General features: G+C 50.6%; 1 protein-coding gene across 2 annotated transcripts in view; it reads left to right on the plus strand.

Annotated features, from left to right (window-relative positions):
• Window positions 1-2462: 2462 nt before the first annotated feature.
• The window catches only part of LOC133360279 (myosin-binding protein C, slow-type-like), a 59682-nt gene continuing 42708 nt past the window's right edge, over window positions 2463-19436 (plus strand). For both annotated transcript variants that reach the window (XM_061578915.1, XM_061578917.1), the window contains exon 1: window positions 2463-2620. The gene's annotated coding sequence lies outside the window, so the exon portion shown is untranslated. The remainder of the gene's footprint in view (window positions 2621-19436) is intronic.

Genomic DNA, 19436 nt, shown 5'->3' on the forward strand with positions numbered 1-19436 from the left:
CAACAGTCTGTTGAGGCTATCCGGGGATCTTTGTCTGGTCCGTGTGTGGGGAGCGGTGGTGCAACAATTGGCGCGCTGCGCTACGACCCGAGTTCGCTTCCCGCTCACGGCCACCAACACCACCGGTGATGATTCTCTGAACCGGTCCTGGGCCTGCTCCCCGATAGGTCGACTCAGCCTCAAAAGAGTACCCTGGGGTGCGATGTGGAGTAGATATCGTCACTTGGGGAGACAAAGGCGGCCGGGGGGTGCTGGCCACCACCTCCCCCCCCTCGTCGCGCGCCGTGCCGGCCTTCATAGGTGCTGCTCACCAAGGCCGTAATTATAATACATATTCTCAAAATGTCCCCCCCCCCCCAATATATTGCTATAAAATAGATTTCTGTCGATATGATTGTGGTTATGGTTGTACTTTATTAATCCCTAATCTCTGCCATTACATACAATGACACAAGAAAAGGTTAAAAAGTAAAAACAGAGCAATGTAATACAATACACTATTAGACATTATTGTACAAAAATAAATAAAAAGTCCATCCTACGTGTTAGTTATTTTTTAATATTCTAGGCACGAAATGGCAGGAAATTCGTTTTCAAATTTGGTCCCCCCCCTGTGTTGACTCCACGGCTACGGGCTTGTTGCTCACTAACAGCACTTGCCCCCCCCCAACAGTCTGTTAGAGGCTACACGAGGAACCTTTGTCTTTTATTTGCGTGTTGAAGGGGGTGGGGGGTGAGCCCACGCGCATCCGTCGAGACGTCGCCGCGCACATGAACGCACGGGGGAGGGGTGTGGGGGGCACACGAGGGGATGGGTGACGGGGGGGGAGGTCACGTGACCCCCCACACACTCACCCCGGCCCCCCAATGGCTGGGGGTGGATTCTGGGTGGAGGGTGGGAGGAGGATGGTGGTGGGGGGGATCGTGAGACGTGGCAAGGGTCTGGAGAATTAGCATCATCAGAATGTGAAGATTTGAAACTGCAGGAGGAGGAAATCCGATGGCGTGGTGCTGGCCACCCACCCCCTCGTGTGCCGTGCCGGCCTTCATAGGTGCTGCTCGCTAACAGCACTTGCCCCTACAGTCTGTTCAGGCTACACGGGCAGTGTAGCTACCAATCAGGCCTGACCCGTAGTCTCTGCTTTGAAGTTGTTGAGGGATGGTGATGACATTTTGGCAACTTCCCAGAGTAGGGCAACCTCTGTATCTGACGTAGAAGTGACTCTGTGTGTGTGTGGTGGGGCAGAGGGAAGGGGCGCGAATGTCATTGTTGTGTCTCGTGTTGTACGCATGGAGTTGGGAATCAACGTGGAAGTTTACGTTGTGGGGGTTTTGCCTACGGTGCATGTTTGAGCACATTAATGTTGTAGATAGTCGTGATATTGAATTTCTTAAGTAGTTCTAGGGGGTAAAGCAAATTGAGCAAATTATTTTTCAGAAGCTGGGCTGGCCATCACAGATGATGGTAGCTCAACCAAATGGCTCCTCATCACCATCACCACCATCATCATCATCACCATCACCACCATCATCACCATCATCACCATTATCACCATTATCATCATCACCATCACCATCATCACCATCATCACCACCATCATCACCATCATCACCATCATCATCATCACCACCATCATTACCATCATCACCATCACCATCATCACTATCATCACCATCACCACCATCATCACCATCATCATCACCATCATCACCATCATCACCATCATCATCACCATCACCACCATCATCACCATCATCATCACCATCATCACCATTATCACCATTATCATCATCACCATCACCATCATCACCATCATCACCACCATCACCATCACCACCACCATCACCACCATCACCACCACCATCATCACCATCATCATCATAACCATCATCATCACCATCATCACCATCATCACCATCATCACCATCATCACCATCATCACCATCATCACCATCATCACGACCACGTGGACATTTCTAGCAGAAGCCAAATAATCAAAAAATTCTAAACGCGTGTTGATTCTAAATGTGGCTGGGCAGGTGGAGGGGGTGGGGGGATAGAGGGGAGGGGGATAGAGGGGAGGGGGATATTAGGGTGGAGGAAGAATATAGGGGGGTGAATTATGGGGGGCTTTGGGGTGGGGGGGATATAGGGGAGGGGGAGAATAGAGGAGGAATTATGGGAGGGGGCCATCGGAGTGGGGCAGTGGGGAGTGTAAGGGGGAGGGAGGGGAGAGAGAAGGGGGGGGAGGTCACGATTGGAATATCGTGGGAGGAGCGGGGGTAGGGGAGGGGAGGGGGGTGGTGACAATGGGGGAGGGGAGGGGGGTGGTGACAATGGGGGGAGGGGAGGGGTGGTGACAATGGGGGAGGGGAGGGGTGGTGACAATGAGATAATCTATAAAGGGAGCGCTGATCGCCAGCAATCAATTCCCGCTGATTGACGCCGCGTGGCGCGCGCTCAGGAGGGGTTCGCGTGCAGCGAAACCGCGACATTTCAGCCTCTTTGTGCAAAATAAATAAATAGAAATTAAATATAAACTTCGTTTTTTTTTTACACTGCACGTCGATATTGAAGATTTTTCACTCGGACAAGGAAGCGCTGGAAGACGTTGATCTCGTAAGTCTGAGTTTTATTTTAGCGGTGATGAGTCTATGGGTAGTGATGAGTTTATGTGTAGTGATGAGTCTATGTGTAGTGATGAGTTTATGTGTAGTGATGAGTCTATGTGTAGTGATGAGTCTATGTGTAGTGATGAGTCTCTGTGTAGTGATGAGTCTATGTGTAGTGATGAGTCTATGGGTAGCAGTGATGAGTCTATTGTGCAGTGTTGAGTCTATGGGTGGCAGTGTTGAGTCTATGGGTAGCAGTGTTGAGTCTATGGGTGGCAGTGATGAGTCTATGGGTGGCAGTGATGAGTCTATGGGTGGCAGTGTTGAGTCTATGGGTGTCAGTGATGAGTCTATGGGTGTCAGTGATGAGTCTATGGGTAGCAGTGATGAGTCTATGTGTAGCAGTGATGAGTCTATGGGTATTAATGATGAGTCTATGGTGCAGTGTTGAGTCTATGGGTGGCAGTGTTGAGTTTATGAGTAGCAGTGATGAGTCTATGGGTAGCAGTGTTGAGTCTATGGGTGGCAGTGTTGAGTCTATGGGTGGCAGTGATGAGTCTATGGGTAGCAGTGATGAGTCTATGGGTAGCAGTGTTGAGTCTATGGGTGGCAGTGTTTAGTCTATGGGTAGCAGTGTTGAGTCTATGAGTAGCAGTGTTGAGTCTATGGGTGGCAGTGTTGAGTCTATGGGTAGCAGTGCTGAGTCTATGAGTGGCAGTGTTGAGTCTATGGCTAGCAGTGTTGAGTCTATGGGTAGCAGTGTTGAGTCTATGGGTAGTGTTGAGTCTATGGGCAGTGTTGAGTCTATGGGTAGCAGTGTTGAGTCTATGGGTGGCAGTGTTGAGTCTATGGGTGGCAGTGCTGAGTCTATGGGTAGCAGTGTTGAGTCTATGGGTAGCAGTGTTGAGTCTATGGGTGGCAGTGTTGAGTCTATGGGTGGCAGTGTTGAGTCTATGGGTGGCAGTGTTGAGTCTATGGGTAGCAGTGCTGAGTCTATGGGTAGCGGTGCTGAGTCTATGGGTAGCAGTGTTGAGTCTATGAGTGGCAGTGTTGAGTCTATGGGTAGCAGTTTTCGGAGATGTTAACTCCCTCGCCTGGTATGCAGGAAGTCGTAGGTTCAATCCCGACCCTGACGACGCCTACTGTATATTTGGAGTTTACGTGTCTCTCTCTCTTCATCGTCACGGTGGCTAGGAGATGTTAACTCCCTCGCCTGGTATACAGGAGGGCGTGGCTTCCATCCCGACCCTGACGATGCCTGCTGCTGTATATTTTCAGTTTGCGTGTCTCTCTCTTATCATCACGGTGGCTATGAGATGTTAACTTCCTCGCCTGGAATGCAGGAAGTCGTGGGTTCGATCCCAACCCTGATAACACCTGCTGCTGTATATTTGTAGTTTGCGTGTCTCTTTCTCTCTTATCATCATCACGGTGGCTAGGAGATGTTAACTATTTCGCCTGGTATACAGAAGGCCGTGGGTTCGATCCCGACCCTGACGCCTGCTGCTGTATATCTGTAGTTTGCGTTTCTCTCTCTCTTCTCGTGGTCGAGTGGATTTTTCTCTCTTCCCCCTCCACATTTAGAATCGAGCTGCACAGCGTTTCTAGAGTTATTTGGCTGCTGCTATAAACTCACACACGAAGATTGCGACGACGACGACGACGGTGACGAGACGGCCACTTCGCGTGAGCTGCCATCATTGGCGACAGGGGCAATTCGCTTCCGAAAAAACAAGAAGCCGCTACCCAGATCAGTGGGGGCCCTTCTTACCTGGCCAACATAATAAATAAAGTTTTAGCGAGAGGGTAGATCATGGAAGGATGTGGTGTGCCGGGTGGGGAAGTGGCCCCTCCACCCCCTCCCCCCGGAAGGGTGGAGGGGGGTCAGGGACCTTGGACGGACGAGGCTAAAAGCGATCTCTGCTCATATCGATGGCGAGCGATATCTGATCCGACTCCGCCGTAAATATCATCGCCGGAGAGACAAAGGCGGCCCGGGTCGGGCCAGGCCGGGCTGCTTTTCTGCAAGCCCTTAATAGGTGCTCGCTAACAAGCCGGAGTAGGGCTGCAGCCCTCAACTTCATAGACTCGTCTTTGCGCGAGCGTTTGTGGACAAAGGCGACCGGTGGCAAATGGCCATCGCGTGCGCGTTACCACGGGCGTGATGGTGAACGCAGAGACTCGATGGCGCCTTGCGATACGAGGGGGGGGGGGGGTGCCTATTCTGGTTATCTGAACACAGTGAACACAGCTTGGCGACCTCCCGAATGCTCGCCACGGCGTTGTTGTTGTTGTTCTGCCACACTCGCTCGGGAGAGAGGCCTCCATCCAGCAGTGGATTGAACACGGATGTGCAACGCACGCGCTCATTGGTAGCTCCGAGATGCCTGCTGCTGTATATATTTGTAGTTTGCGTGTCTCTCTCTCTCATCATCATCACGGTAGCTAGGAGATGTTAACTACCTCGCCTGGAATCCAGGAGAGCATGGGCTCGATCCCGACCCTGTATCCTGCTGTATATTTGTAGTTTGCGTGTCTCTCTCTCTCATCATCATCACGGTGGTTAGGAAATTTTATTTGCCTCGCCTGGAATGCAGGAGGTTGTGGGTTCGATCCCGACCTCGACGCCTGTTGTATATTTAGAGTTTGCGTGTCTCTCTCTCATCATCATTATCATCATCACGGCGGCTCGTAGATGTTAACGACCTCGCGGGGAATGCAGGAGGTTGTGATTTCGATCCCGACCCTGATGCCTGCTGTATATTTAGAGTTTGCGTGTCTCTCTCTCTCTCATCATCATCACGGTGGCTTGGAGATGTTAACGACCTCGCCTGGAATGCAGGAGGCATGAGTTCGAGTCCGACCCCGACGCCTGTTGTATATTTAGAGTTTTCGTGTCTCTCTCTGTCATCATCATCATCACGGCGGCTCAGAGATGTTAACTACCTCGCTTGGTATCCAGGAAGTCGTGAGTTCGATCCCGACCCTGATGCCTACTGTTATATATTTGGAGTTTGCGTGTCTCTCTCTCTGTCATCATCATCATCATCACGGCGGCTCAGAGATGTTAACTACCTCGCTTGGTATCCAGGAGGTCGTGAGTTCGATCCCGACCCTGATGCCTACTGTTATATATTTGGAGTTTGCGTGTCTCTCTCTCTGTCATCATCATCATCATCACGGTGGCTATGAGATGTTAACGACCTCGCCTGGAATGAAGGAGGCATGGGTTCGATCCCGACCCTGATTCCTGCTGTATATTTGGAGTTTGTGTCTCTATCTCTCATCATCATCACGGTGGCTAGGAGATGTTAACTACCTCGCCTGGTATGCAGGAGGTCGTGGGTTCGATCCTGAGCCTGAGATCTGCTGCTGCTGTATATTTCAAGTTTGTGTCTCCTGCTCCTCCGGTTTCTTTCCCCTCCACATTTAGAATCAACGTCACCACGCGTTACGGAGCATTTGACTGCTGCTCTAAATGTCCACGCAGTGACGATGATGATGATTCTGAGCCGCCAATTGGTTGGGGCTATCATTCGTGATGACCCGAGTCGCTTCTGAGAAGCTCGGTTGGCTACGTGCGGTGCGAAAGAAGTTCAACGTACACACATATCTGGTGCAAGTAACAAAACTTTTTTTCGGTGAATTGTCAATTTCCACGAGCTGAGAGGCTGCCGCTTGGCGGACAGCGCGCGGTACTGCGGGCGATGGCACCGTGGCAAGCCGAGACCTCGATCATCGCCAGCGCCATCCTCAATCCACTGCTCGATGAAGGCCTCCCCAAGCCTCCACCACCATCATCATCATCGTAGCAGCCATGGCCAGTCCACTGCTGGATGAAACCTTTCCCAGTCCGTCACCACCTCCCACGGCAGTAGCGATGCACCAAGCCATCTGGCTCCTCCACACACGAGGAGCTGATTCTAACATCGCTCCATCTCCTTGTCGGTGGAACGTCCTCCCTCTCTCTCTCTCGGCCGCAAACTCTGTTGTTCGTCTTAACGACTATCATCGATCATCATCGACCATCATCGACCATCATCGATCATCATCGATCATCATCGATCGCCACCGTCTCCTCTGGCCGTGACCCCCACACCCCACTCACTCCTCGTCACGGCTTGGACGATGTCATCACGAACCCCAACGCGTGCTCCCCTCTCTCCCCTCTCTCCTCTCCGACTTGCCGTGGAATTCCCAGCGAGTATCTCTCCATCACATTCATCATCACCGCCATCACCATGTTCTGTCCACTGCTGCATGAATATCAACGTGAAGATGTCAAGAACCCGCGTGGGTTTTGTTATCCCACGCGCTCCTCCTCTCTCAGTCTCTCCCGTGAAACTCCCATCATTATCATCCTCATCATCATCGTATCAATACACTTGAAAGGGGCACCCCCAGCGGCAGCTCTGTCTGTGCGGCACAAGGCGACTCAGGAACTTCGCCTGCAAGTGGCGGGGGGGGGGTGCATCAGTTCGGCCAGTTGGGGTTGGGGGGGGGCGATGATTGCTCTTGGATATTTTATTTAAAATTTGTTAAATTTGCTTGAAGTCCGCCGTCGAAATAGACGGGGCGCGTGGGAATGTGCGGTCGACGCAGCACCGCCGCAGTGATGACCAGGGCGTCCTAGGAGATCCGAACCACGAACTTCTGTCATCATCATCCTCCTCCTCACGATTCATGGGGCAGAGTCCCGTAGTGGGAGTGTTCACTTTCCTCTCTCACTCTGTCTCTCTGTGTGTGTCTCTCTCTGTGTGTGTCTCTCTCTGTGTGTCTCTCTCTGTGTGCCTCTCTCTGTCTCTCTCTGTCTCTCTCTGTCTCTCTGTGTCTCTGTGTCTCTCTCTCTGTGTGTGTCTCTCTCTGTGTGTGTCTCTCTCTGTGTGTGTCTCTCTCTGTGTGTGTCTCTCTCTGTGTGCCTCTCTCTGTCTCTCTCTGTCTCTCTCTGTCTCTCTGTGTCTCTGTGTCTCTCTCTCTGTGTGTGTCTCTCTCTGTGTGTGTCTCTCTCTGTGTGTGTCTCTCTCTGTGTGCCTCTCTCTGTCTCTCTCTGTCTCTCTCTGTCTCTCTGTGTCTCTGTGTCTCTCTCTCTGTGTGTGTCTCTCTCTGTGTGTGTCTCGCGGTGCCAACAAGCACCAGTCGTGGCACATCATAGTGGTGTAGTGTGTAGTGTATAGTGTAGTGTGTAGTGTAGTGTATTGTGTAGTGTATAGTAGTGTAGTGTATAGTGTATTGTATAGTGTAGTGTATAGTGTAGTGTATAGTCGTGTAAAATTTAGTGTATAGTAGTGTAGTGTATAGTGTAGTGTATAGTGTAGTGTGTAGTGTAGTGTATAGTGTAGTGTATAGTAGTGTAGTGTATAGTGTATTGTAAAGTGTAGTGTATAGTGTAGTGTATAGTCGTGTAAAATGTAGTGTATAGTAGTGTATTGTATAGTAGTGTACTGTATAGTGTATTGTATAGTGTATTGTATAGTATAGTAGTGTAGTGTATAGTAGTGTAGTGTATAGTGTAGTGTATAGTAGTATAGTGTAGTGTATAGTAGTATAGTGTAGTGTATAGTAGTGTAGTGTATAGTAGTGTAGTGTATAGTAGTATATAGTGTAGTGTATAGTAGTGAAGGTGTGCCGCGGTGGCTATGAGATGTTAACTACCTCGCCTGGTATACAGGATATCGTGGGTTCGATCCCGACCCTGACGCCTGCTGTTGTATATTTGGAGTTTGCGTCTCTCTCTGTCGTCATCATCATCATCACGGTGGCTATGAGATGTTGACTCCCTCGCCTGGGAGTTAACATCTCATCGCCTTCGCGTCCTCCGCCGTTGTCCCCTCCACATTTCGAATCAACCTCAGGCCTTGGCAATATTCGACTGCCGCCAACAACAATTCCACACGACGATGATGATGACGACGATGATGATGATGATCCACTTCCCTTGATGCAATAATTTGTAATTGGCCAGGGTCCTTTTTGATAAAAAAAACTCCACAGTACAGCTTCGTGGTGGAAACTTAACCTCGTTAAAATAAACATTATCTATGTCATCATCTGACCGATGCGGTCTGATTGCTGAGATTGTTGGTGTTTGATGGCATCACCCCTCCCTCCCTCCCTGCCTCCCTCCCTCCACCCCCATTAGCGCCCCACCTCCCCCCCCCGCAGCGCGTGTATAGTTTGCGATGTCCTGTTGATGGATTGTGGCGTGGCTGGGCAGGGCTTTATAAGGCGGTGCGGAGCGACACTCCGCGGGCATCTTCCATCGCAGCTGGCTCAGCCGCGGACTATTTAAAGATGATTCGAGCGATACAGACGGCAGGGGGTGAGACGGGGGGAGGGGGTGGGGGGAGGGGGGTGATAGTGTCGGCCGAGGGGAGACGCCCTGCACTCGCACACAATTAGGTCGACTCAGCCTCAAATGAGCACCTGGAGTGGTGTGTCGTATACATCGCCACGGGGAGACAAAGGCGGCCGGGCGTGGTGCTGGCCACGCACCCCCCGCATGCTGTGCCGGCCTTCATAGGTGCTGCTACTCGCTAACAGCACTTGCCCCAACAGTCTGTGCAGGCTACACGGGGGATCTTTGTCTGTACCTTCATAGGTGCTGCTACTCGCTAACAGCACTTGCCCCAACAGTCTGTGAAGGCTACACGGGGGATCATTGTCTGGACCTTCACAGGTGCTGCTACTCGCTAACAGCCCTTGCCCCAACAGTCTGTCCAGGCTATACGGGGGATCTTTGTCTGTACCTTCATAGGTGCTGCTACTCGCTAACAGCACTTGCCCCAACAGTCTGTCCAGGCTATACGGGGGATCTTTGTCTGTACCTTCATAGGTGCTGCTACTTGCTAACAGCACTTGCCCCAACAGTCTATTCAGGCTATACGGGGGATCTTTGTCTGGACCTTCATAGGTGCTGCTACTCGCTAACAGCACTTGCCCCAACAGTCTGTGAAGGCTACACGGGGGATCTTTGTCTGGACCTTCACAGGTGCTGCTACTCGCTAACAGCCCTTGCCCCAACAGTCTGTCCAGGCTATACGGGGGATCTTTGTCTGTACCTTCATAGGTGCTGCTACTCGCTAACAGCACTTGCCCCAACAGTCTGTCCAGGCTATACGGGGGATCTTTGTCTGTACCTTCATAGGTGCTGCTACTTGCTAACAGCACTTGCCCCAACAGTCTATTCAGGCTATACGGGGGATCTTTGTCTGGACCTTCATAGGTGCTGCTACTCGCTAACAGCACTTTCCCCAACAGTCTATTCAGGCTATACGGGGGATCTTTGTCTGGCCTTCATAGGTGCTGCTACTCGCTAACAGCACTTTCCCCAACAGTCTGTTCAGGCTATACGGGGGATCTTTGTCTGACCTTCATAGGTGCTGCTACTCGCTAACAGCCCTTGCCCCAACAGTCTGTCCAGGCTATACGGGGGATCTTTGACTGACCTTCATAGGTGCTGCTACTCGCTAACAGCCCTTGCCCCAATAGTCTGTCCAGGCTATACGGGGGATCTTTGTCTTACCTTCATAGGTGCTGCTACTCGCTAACAGCACTTGCCCCAATAGTCTGTCCAGGCTATACGGGGGATCTTTGTCTTACCTTCATAGGTGCTGCTACTCACTAGCAGCACTTGCCCCAACAGTCTGTGAAGGCTACATGGGGCGTGGGATGATCTTTGTCTTTGGTGAACGGTGGCGCAGTGGTTAGCGCGCCGAGACAAAGCATCGGTCCGCACAACGCGCTCTACACGACGTCCCCTCCCCACATTCAGTTGATCCACTGCTGGATGAGAGCGTCTCCCCGCGCAAGTGGTGGTGGTGTGTTTTTACCACATAGAGACTCATAGAGATACATAGAGACCCATAGAGATACATAGAGACCCATAGAGATACATAGAGACCCATAGAGACTCATAGAGATACATAGAGACTCATAGAGATACATAGAGACTCATAGAGACTCATAGAGATACATAGAGACTCATAGAGATACATAGATACTCATAAAGATACATAGAGACTCATGGAGATACATAGACACTCATAGAGACCCATAGAGACTCATAGAGATACATAGAGACTCATAGAGATACATAGAGACTCATAGAGATACATAGAGACCCATAGAAATACATAGAGACTCATAGAGATACAGAGATACTCATAAAGATACATAGAGACTCATGGAGATACATAGAGACTCATAGAGATACATAGATACTCATAAAGATACATAGAGACCCATAGAGATACATAGAGACTCATAGAGACTCATAGAGTTACATATAGACTCATAGAGATACATAGAGACCCATAGAGATACATAGAGACTCATAGAGACTCATAGAGATACATAGAGACTCATAGAGATACATAGAGACTCATAGAGATACATAGAGACTCATAGAGATACATAGAGACCCATAGAGATACATAGAGACTCATAGAGATACATAGAGACTCATAGAGATACATAGAGACCCATAGAGATACATAGATAATCATAGAGATACATAGTGATCCATAGAGATACATAGAGACTCATAGAGACTCATAGAGATACATATAGACTCATAGAGATACATAGAGACTCATAGAGATACATAGAGACTCATAGAGATACATAGAGACTCATATAGATACATAGAGACCCATATAGATACATAGAGACTCATAGAGATACATAGAGATACATAGAGATACATAGAGACTCAGAGACTCATAGAGATACATATAGACTCATAGAGATACATAGAGATACATAGAGACTCATAGAGATACATAGAGACTCATAGAGATACATAGAGATACATAGAGACTCATGGAGACACACAGAGACCCATAGAGATACATAGAGACTCATAGAGATACATAGAGACTCATAGAGATGCATAGAGACTCATAAAGATACATAGAGACACATAGAGACCCATGGAGATACATAGAGACTCATAGAGATACATAGAGATTCATAGAGATACATAGAGACCCATAGAGATACATAGAGACCCATAGAGATACATAGTGACCCATAGAGATACATAGAGACTCATAGAGATACATAGAGATACATAGAGACTCATAGAGATAAATAGAGACTCATTGAGATACATTGAGACCCAAAGCGAAACATAGAGGCTCATTGAGATACAGAGACCCATATAGATGCATAGAGACCCGTAAAGATACATAGAGACTTATAGAGATACATAGAGACCCGTAAAGATACATAGAGACTCATAGAGATACATAGAGACCCATAGAGATACATAGAGACTCATAGAGATACATAGAGATACATAGAGACTCATGGAGACACACAGAGACCCATAGAGATACATAGAGACTCATAGAGACTCATAGAGATACATATAGACTCATAGAGATACATAGATACTCATAGAGATACATAGAGACTCACAGAGACTCATAGAGATACATATAGACTCATAGAGATACATAGAGATACATAGAGACTCATAGAGATACATAGAGACTCATAGAGATACATAGAGATACATAGAGACTCATGGAGACACACAGAGACCCATAGAGATACATAGAGACTCATAGAGATACATAGAGACTCATAGAGATGCATAGAGACTCATAAAGATACATAGAGACACATAGAGACCCATGGAGATACATAGAGACTCATAGAGATACATAGAGATTCATAGAGATACATAGAGACCCATAGAGATACATAGAGACCCATAGAGATACATAGTGACCCATAGAGATACATAGAGACTCATAGAGATACATAGAGACTCATAGAGATAAATAGAGACTCATTGAGATACATTGAGACCCAAAGCGAAACATAGAGGCTCATTGAGATACATAGAGACCCGTAAAGATACATAGAGACTCATAGAGATACATAGAGACCCATAGAGATACATAGAGACCCATAGAGATACATAGAGACTCATAGAGATACATAGAGACCCATAGAGATATATAGAGACCCATAGACATACATAGAGACTCATAGAGACTCATAGAGATACATAGAGACCCATAGAGATATATAGAGACCCATAGACATACATAGAGACTCATAGAGACTCATAGAGATACATAGAGACTCATAGAGATACATAGAGACCCATAAAGATACATAGAGACCCATAGAGATATACAGACTCAATGAGTTTAACACGAAGGCTTTCGCGACCAATATCATCCACAATATAGGTTTTGTTTGGGGTTAGATCACGTAAATATACGAATGTGTCGTTAAACCCGCCACCACCCGACCCAGCCAGCGAGTAAGGGGGTTGTCACGTAAACAGAACGTGGCCCATTCGTCACTAGTACAGCACTAGTGTGTAGTGTATAGTGTAGTGTATAGTGTAGTGTATGGTATAGTGTATAGTAGTGTATAGTGTAGTGCATAGTGTAGTGTATAGTATAGTGTAAAGTAGTGTAGTGTATAGTGTAGTATAGTAGTACAGCACTAACCGGTGTGTTGGAGAGCAGATCCACAACATTAACAATCTGAGTACGACGTTTCGCCAGTAATTACAACCAGCTTCATCAGGCGACAGCCAGATTCGTGGAGAAATCCTCCTGTTTCGTTCCTTGAATCGAGGGGTAGATGTGATGACGTCACTTGTGCGAAGTGGGGGGCGAGGATTAATGAATGTGGATACATTGCAGTGGGTATCCATTGCCGGTTGGGTTACTCACGTGGTAACCAGTGTACACTGATCCATGCAAATTGCACTCGTACCTCCTCATCGCTTGCGTGCAATAAAATAGCAGGACCTGTTCATTGTCTGCGTACAGGCGATCCCCAATGATGTATGGTGATATGTGCAGACATGCAGTTAAACAATGTATCACTGAGACTCATGGGGATTCATAGAGACCCATAGAGATGCATAGGGACGCACAGAGATACATATATATATACATAGAGGCTCATATAGATGCATAGAGATACATCGAAACCCATGAAGATATATAGACTCATAGAGATACACAGATACCCATAGAGATGCATAGAGACGCACAGAGATACAGAGACCCATAGAGATGCATAGAGACCCATGAAGATAGACAGACTCATAGAGATACATAGAGACCCACAGAGATCCACAGAGATACATTAAAGACACAGCTACAGCAGTGTGATTGTGGCCATGCGACCCACTCTGTGGGCCGTATCGTAAACGGTCCACAGTGGGGGCTGCACTGCGATCCTTCAACACGCGAGGAGGAACAGCGACACGACACGAAGTCTCTGTCTCTCTGCTGAAACCCTCTCGTCATGGCCAGCGACTGAACGTCCGGGCGTATCGGTGCCATTGCACACGCGAGGGTGTTGGAAGCCGTGTGCGTTGCGATGTGTTGGGGAGCTACATTCTCGGATGGACGTTCACGTGCGGCCCGGGGTATTTTGCACCGATACGCATTTGCGTCGGGCACCGTTTAGAACGCGGCTACTATAATTGGGGTTAGGTTTTTTTTTTTCTTCCTGAGAGCACCGATCAGCCAGACGCGCTGACGTCTGCGAATCTAAAATAGATGACGTTCTGCTAGCCAAGGATAGAGAGGACGTCTGATGATTGAGAATCGATGACGTTCTGCTAGCCAAGGATAGAGAGGACGTCCGATTATCGAGAATCGATGACATACTGGTAGCCAAGGGAGAAAGAGAACGTCTGTTGATCGAGAATCGATGACCAACTTGTGGCCAAGGGAGAGATACGGAGAGGGAGCAACGTGTGGATTAACGAAACGCACGCGCGTGTTAATGACATCTTCACCATGTTGATCTTCATCCAGCAGTAGATAGGCCATGGCTGATGTTGTTGATAATTAACCCAGCTCGGATTTGAGTCTTAAACTTGCGAGACGGGAGTTCGCACCGCAGTCCTGTCGCCTGTCTCTCTCAGCAAGGGAGCGTGGGGGTTCTTAATGGTCACGTCACTTAACCAGCAATTCTGAAATGCTGGGTTCAAGCCCTGGGTCTGGATGTTTCTCTCTCTCTCGGGGGGTTCTTAATGGCCATGCCGCTTAACCAGCAATTCTGAAATGCTGGGTTCAACTCCTGGGCCTGGATGTTTCTCTCTCTCTCGGGGGGTTCTTAATGGCCATGTCGCTTAACCAACAATTCTGAAATGCTGGGTTCAACTCCTGGGCCTGGATGTTTCTCTCTCTCCCGGGGGGTTCTTAATGGCCATGTCGCTTAACCAGCAATTCTGAAATGATGGGTTCAAGCCCTGGGTCTGGGTGTCTCTCTCTGTCTCTCGGGGGGTTCTTAATGGCCATGTCACTTAACCAACAATTCTGAAAATCCGGGTTCAAGCCCTGGGTCGTGGATGTTTCCCTCTCTCTCAGGGGATGCATAATGACTACGTCACATAACCAGCAATTCTGAATGCTGGGTTCAAGCCCTGGGTCTGCGTGTCTCTCTCTCTCTCTCTCTTTCTCTCCATCAGGGCGGGTTCACAATGGACATGCTAATGTCACACTGCGGCAGCCCTCGACTCGTTGCAGGCATTCCGTTTGTGTGTGGTGAGATTGTGATGCCTCGTGTACGCCAACCCTAGCGGCATGCCCTGGGTCTCGCCAGATCTCGAAGGCTTAAGGAGGCTGTGAGCCTGGGCAGTTGCCTGGATGGAGGCCCAACGCTATGCACAACAACAAGGGTGCAGCAGCTGCTTGCATGGCTACACGGGAGCAGTGCAGGGAAACGCATCGCCTTCAGGAACTGCTTTCTGTGTTTAGGTGTCCTTCTTGTCGGTTGGCTACGTACGGTGCGAAAGAAGTTCAACACATACATCCGTAAGCCCGAGTGCTCAATGAGACTGTTGGGGCGAGAGCTGTTAGCGTGTAGTCACACCCCGGTTTACGTCGGGGATGCGTTCCTGAAAGGTGCCGTGACGAATGTCGAAACGACGCCAATCAAAGAGCGGTGTACAGGGTAGTGGAAATAGGTGGTGGTGGTGGTGGTAGTGGTAGTGGGTGGTGGTGGATGGTAGTGGGTGGTGATAGTGGGTGGTGGTGGTAGTGGGTGGTGGTGGTGGTGGAAATAGGTGGTGGTGGTGGTGGTAGTGGTAGTGGGTGGTGGTGGATGGTAGTGGGTGGTGATAGTGGGTGGTGGTGGTAGTGGGTGGTGGTGGTGGTGGTGGTAGTGGGTGGTGGTGGATGGTAGTGGGTGGTAGTGGTAGTGGGTGGTGATAGTGGGTGGTGGTGGTAGTGGTAGTGGGTGGTGGTGGTAGTGGGTGGTGGTGGTGGTGGTAGTGGGTGGTGGTGGTGGTGGTAATAGGTGGTGGTGGTGGTGGTGGTAGTGGGTGGTGGTGGTAGTGGGTGGTGGTGGATGGTAGTGGGTGGTGGTGGTAGTGGGTGGTGGTGGTAGTGGTAGTGGGTGGTGGTGGTAGTGGGTGGTGGTGGTGGTGGTAGTGGGTGGTGGTGGTAGTGGTAGTGGGTGGTGGTAGTGGGTGGTGGTGGTAGTGGGTGGTGGTGGTAGTGGTAGTGGGTGGTGGTAGTGGGTGGTGGTGGTAGTGGGTGGTGGTAGTGGGTGGTAGTGGGTGGTGGTGGTGGTAGTGGGTGGTGGTGATAGTGGGTGGTGGTGGTGGGTGGTGGTGGTGGGTGGTGGTGGTGGGTGGTGGTGGTGGTGGTGGTAGTGGGTGGTGGTGGTGGAAGTGGGTGGTGGTGGTGGTGGTAGTGGGTGGTGGTGGTAGTGGGTGGTGGTAGTGGGTGGTGGTGTTGGTGGTGGTAGTGGGTGGTGGTGGTGGTGGTAGTGGGTGGTGGTGGTGGTGGTGGAAGTGGGTGGTGGTGGTGGTGGTGGTAGTGGGTGGTGGTAGTGGGTGGTGTTGGAGGCGACGGCTGAGAGGCTGTCACAGCGACGTGAGTGTGGGGGGGGGGGGTTGAGGCGACCCCATTCGGGTCGTGGTGCTGCACTCCGCTCCCACCTCGACGCGTACCGCCTGCGCCAACGTGCGCTGACCAGAGTGGTGAAGTATGGTCAATTACCGCCACCCCCAGCCTCCGTTCCACCGCCACCACCACTGTGATCCTCATGGCGTGGGGAGGCCCTCATCCAGCAGTGGGTTCGCACAGAGGTTGTACATCTACATCGTCTGATGTGACCTCTTAAAACTCGTCCATGTCTGACCTATGACCTCCAAAGTGCTCACCCGGTGTTTCTGACACGGCCACTGCGAACCCCCTGAGAACGAGAGACACCCAGACCCGGGGCTTGAGCCCACGATCTCAACCAGTACTGCCTCAGATTCTCTGACACGGCCGTTATGAACCTCCTAAGAGAGACACCCAGTGCCAGGGCTCGAACCCAGCAATTCGTCAATGTCAGTCCTCTGTTTCTGACACGACCATTATGAGCCCCCTCCCTCCCCCTTGCCCAGCCACACCGCACGTACAGACACAAAAGACAAAGATCCCCTGTGTAGCCTTAACAGACTGTTGGGGCAAGTGCAATGGACTGCCACGTGCAATTGACAAAGATCCCCCGTGTAGCCTTAACAGACTGTTGGGGCAAGTGCTGCTGGCGAGTAGCATCACTTGCGAAGATCGGCACGGCACACTACGAGGGGGTGGGTGGCCAGCACCATGCCTGGCCGTCTTTGTCTCTCCAATGGCGATTATTTAACGCACCGCCCCAAGTACTCATTTGAGGCTGAGTCGACCTAGGGGAGGCCCAGGACCGGTTCAGATAATCGTCACCGGTGTTGGCCGTTGGAGCGGGAATCGAACTCGGGTCGCCGAGTTCAGTAGCACAGCGCGCTTATCGCAACACCACCGGTCCAAAGATAAAGATCCCCCGTGTAGCTTGTCACAGACTATTGGGGCAAGTGCAATCGACTCGCACATGCAATGTTAGGGCAAGTGCTGTTCGCGAGCACCTATGAAGGCTGGCACGTTAAACGAGCGGGTGGGTGGCCAACACCACGCCCGGCCGCCTTTGTCTTCCGTAGTAGCGATGTTTTTAAACACTGCACCGGGAACTCATTTGAGAGCGAGTCGACCTATGCGTCGCCACACACACCACACACACCACACACACCACACACACCACACAGACACCACACACACCACACACACACACACCACACACACCACACACACCACACACACACCCACACACACCACACACACACCACACACACCACACACACCACACACACCACACACACCACACACCACACACACCACACACACCACACAGACACCACACACACCACACACACACCCACACACACCACACACACCACACACGCACACACACCACACACACACCACACACCACACACACACACACCACACACGCACACACAGCACACACCACACACACCACACACACCACACACACCACACACACACCACACATACACACCACACACCACACACACCACACACACCACACACACCACACACGCACACACACCACACCCCACACACACACCACACACGCACACACACCACAGACCACACCGCACACCACACACCACACACACACCACACACACACACTACACACATACACACCACACGCACCACACACACACCACACACACACCACACACACACAAACCACACACACAACCACACACACACACCACACACACCACACACAACACACACACACACCACACACACACACACCACACACACCACACACACACACCACACACATACACACCACACACACAGACACCACACACACATCACACACACATCACACACACCACACACACACCACACACACACCCCACACACACACATCACACACACACCCCACACACACACCACACACACCACACACACACCACCCACACACACCACACACACCACACACACCACACACACGCCCCACACACACACCCCACACACACACCACACACACACACACCACACACACACACCACACACACACCACACACCACACACATACACACCACACACACACCACACACATACACACCACACACACACACCACACACACACCACACACACACACCACACACACACCACACACACACCACACACACACACCACACACACCACACACACACCACACACACACCACACACACACACACACACCACACACACACCACACACACCACACACACACACCACACACACACACACACACACACCACACACACACCACACACACACACACACACACACACCACACACACACACACACACACACACACACACACACACACCACACACACACACACACCACACACACACACACACCACACACACACACACACACCACACACACCACACACACACACACACACACCACACACACACACCACACACACACACCACACACACCACACACACCACACACACCACACACACACACACCACACACACCAACACACACACCACACACACCACACACCACATACACACCCACACACCACACACACACCACACACACACACACCACACACACACACCACACACACACCACACACCACACACACACCACACACCACACACCACCACACACACCACACACACACACCACACCACACACACCACACACACACACACACACACACACCACACACACCACACACACACACACACACCACACACACACCACACACACACCACACACACCACACACACACCACACACACCACACACACACACACCACACACACGCGCGGCTCCTCGGCTTGACACCCAAGTGACCCGTGCTGGGTTTGGACGCGCCGTGGCAGGGGGGGGTGGGCGGCTGGGATCGGGTTCCCGAGTTAATAAATAGGGAGAAGTCTCTTCGGCAGCGAAAGACAAGATTGTTGGAATCTGCTAA

This window comes from Lethenteron reissneri, chromosome 68 (assembly GCF_015708825.2).
Source record: "Lethenteron reissneri isolate LAM-NWPU_2019-01 chromosome 68, ASM1570882v1, whole genome shotgun sequence".
Lineage (NCBI taxonomy): Eukaryota > Metazoa > Chordata > Hyperoartia > Petromyzontiformes > Petromyzontidae > Lethenteron > Lethenteron reissneri.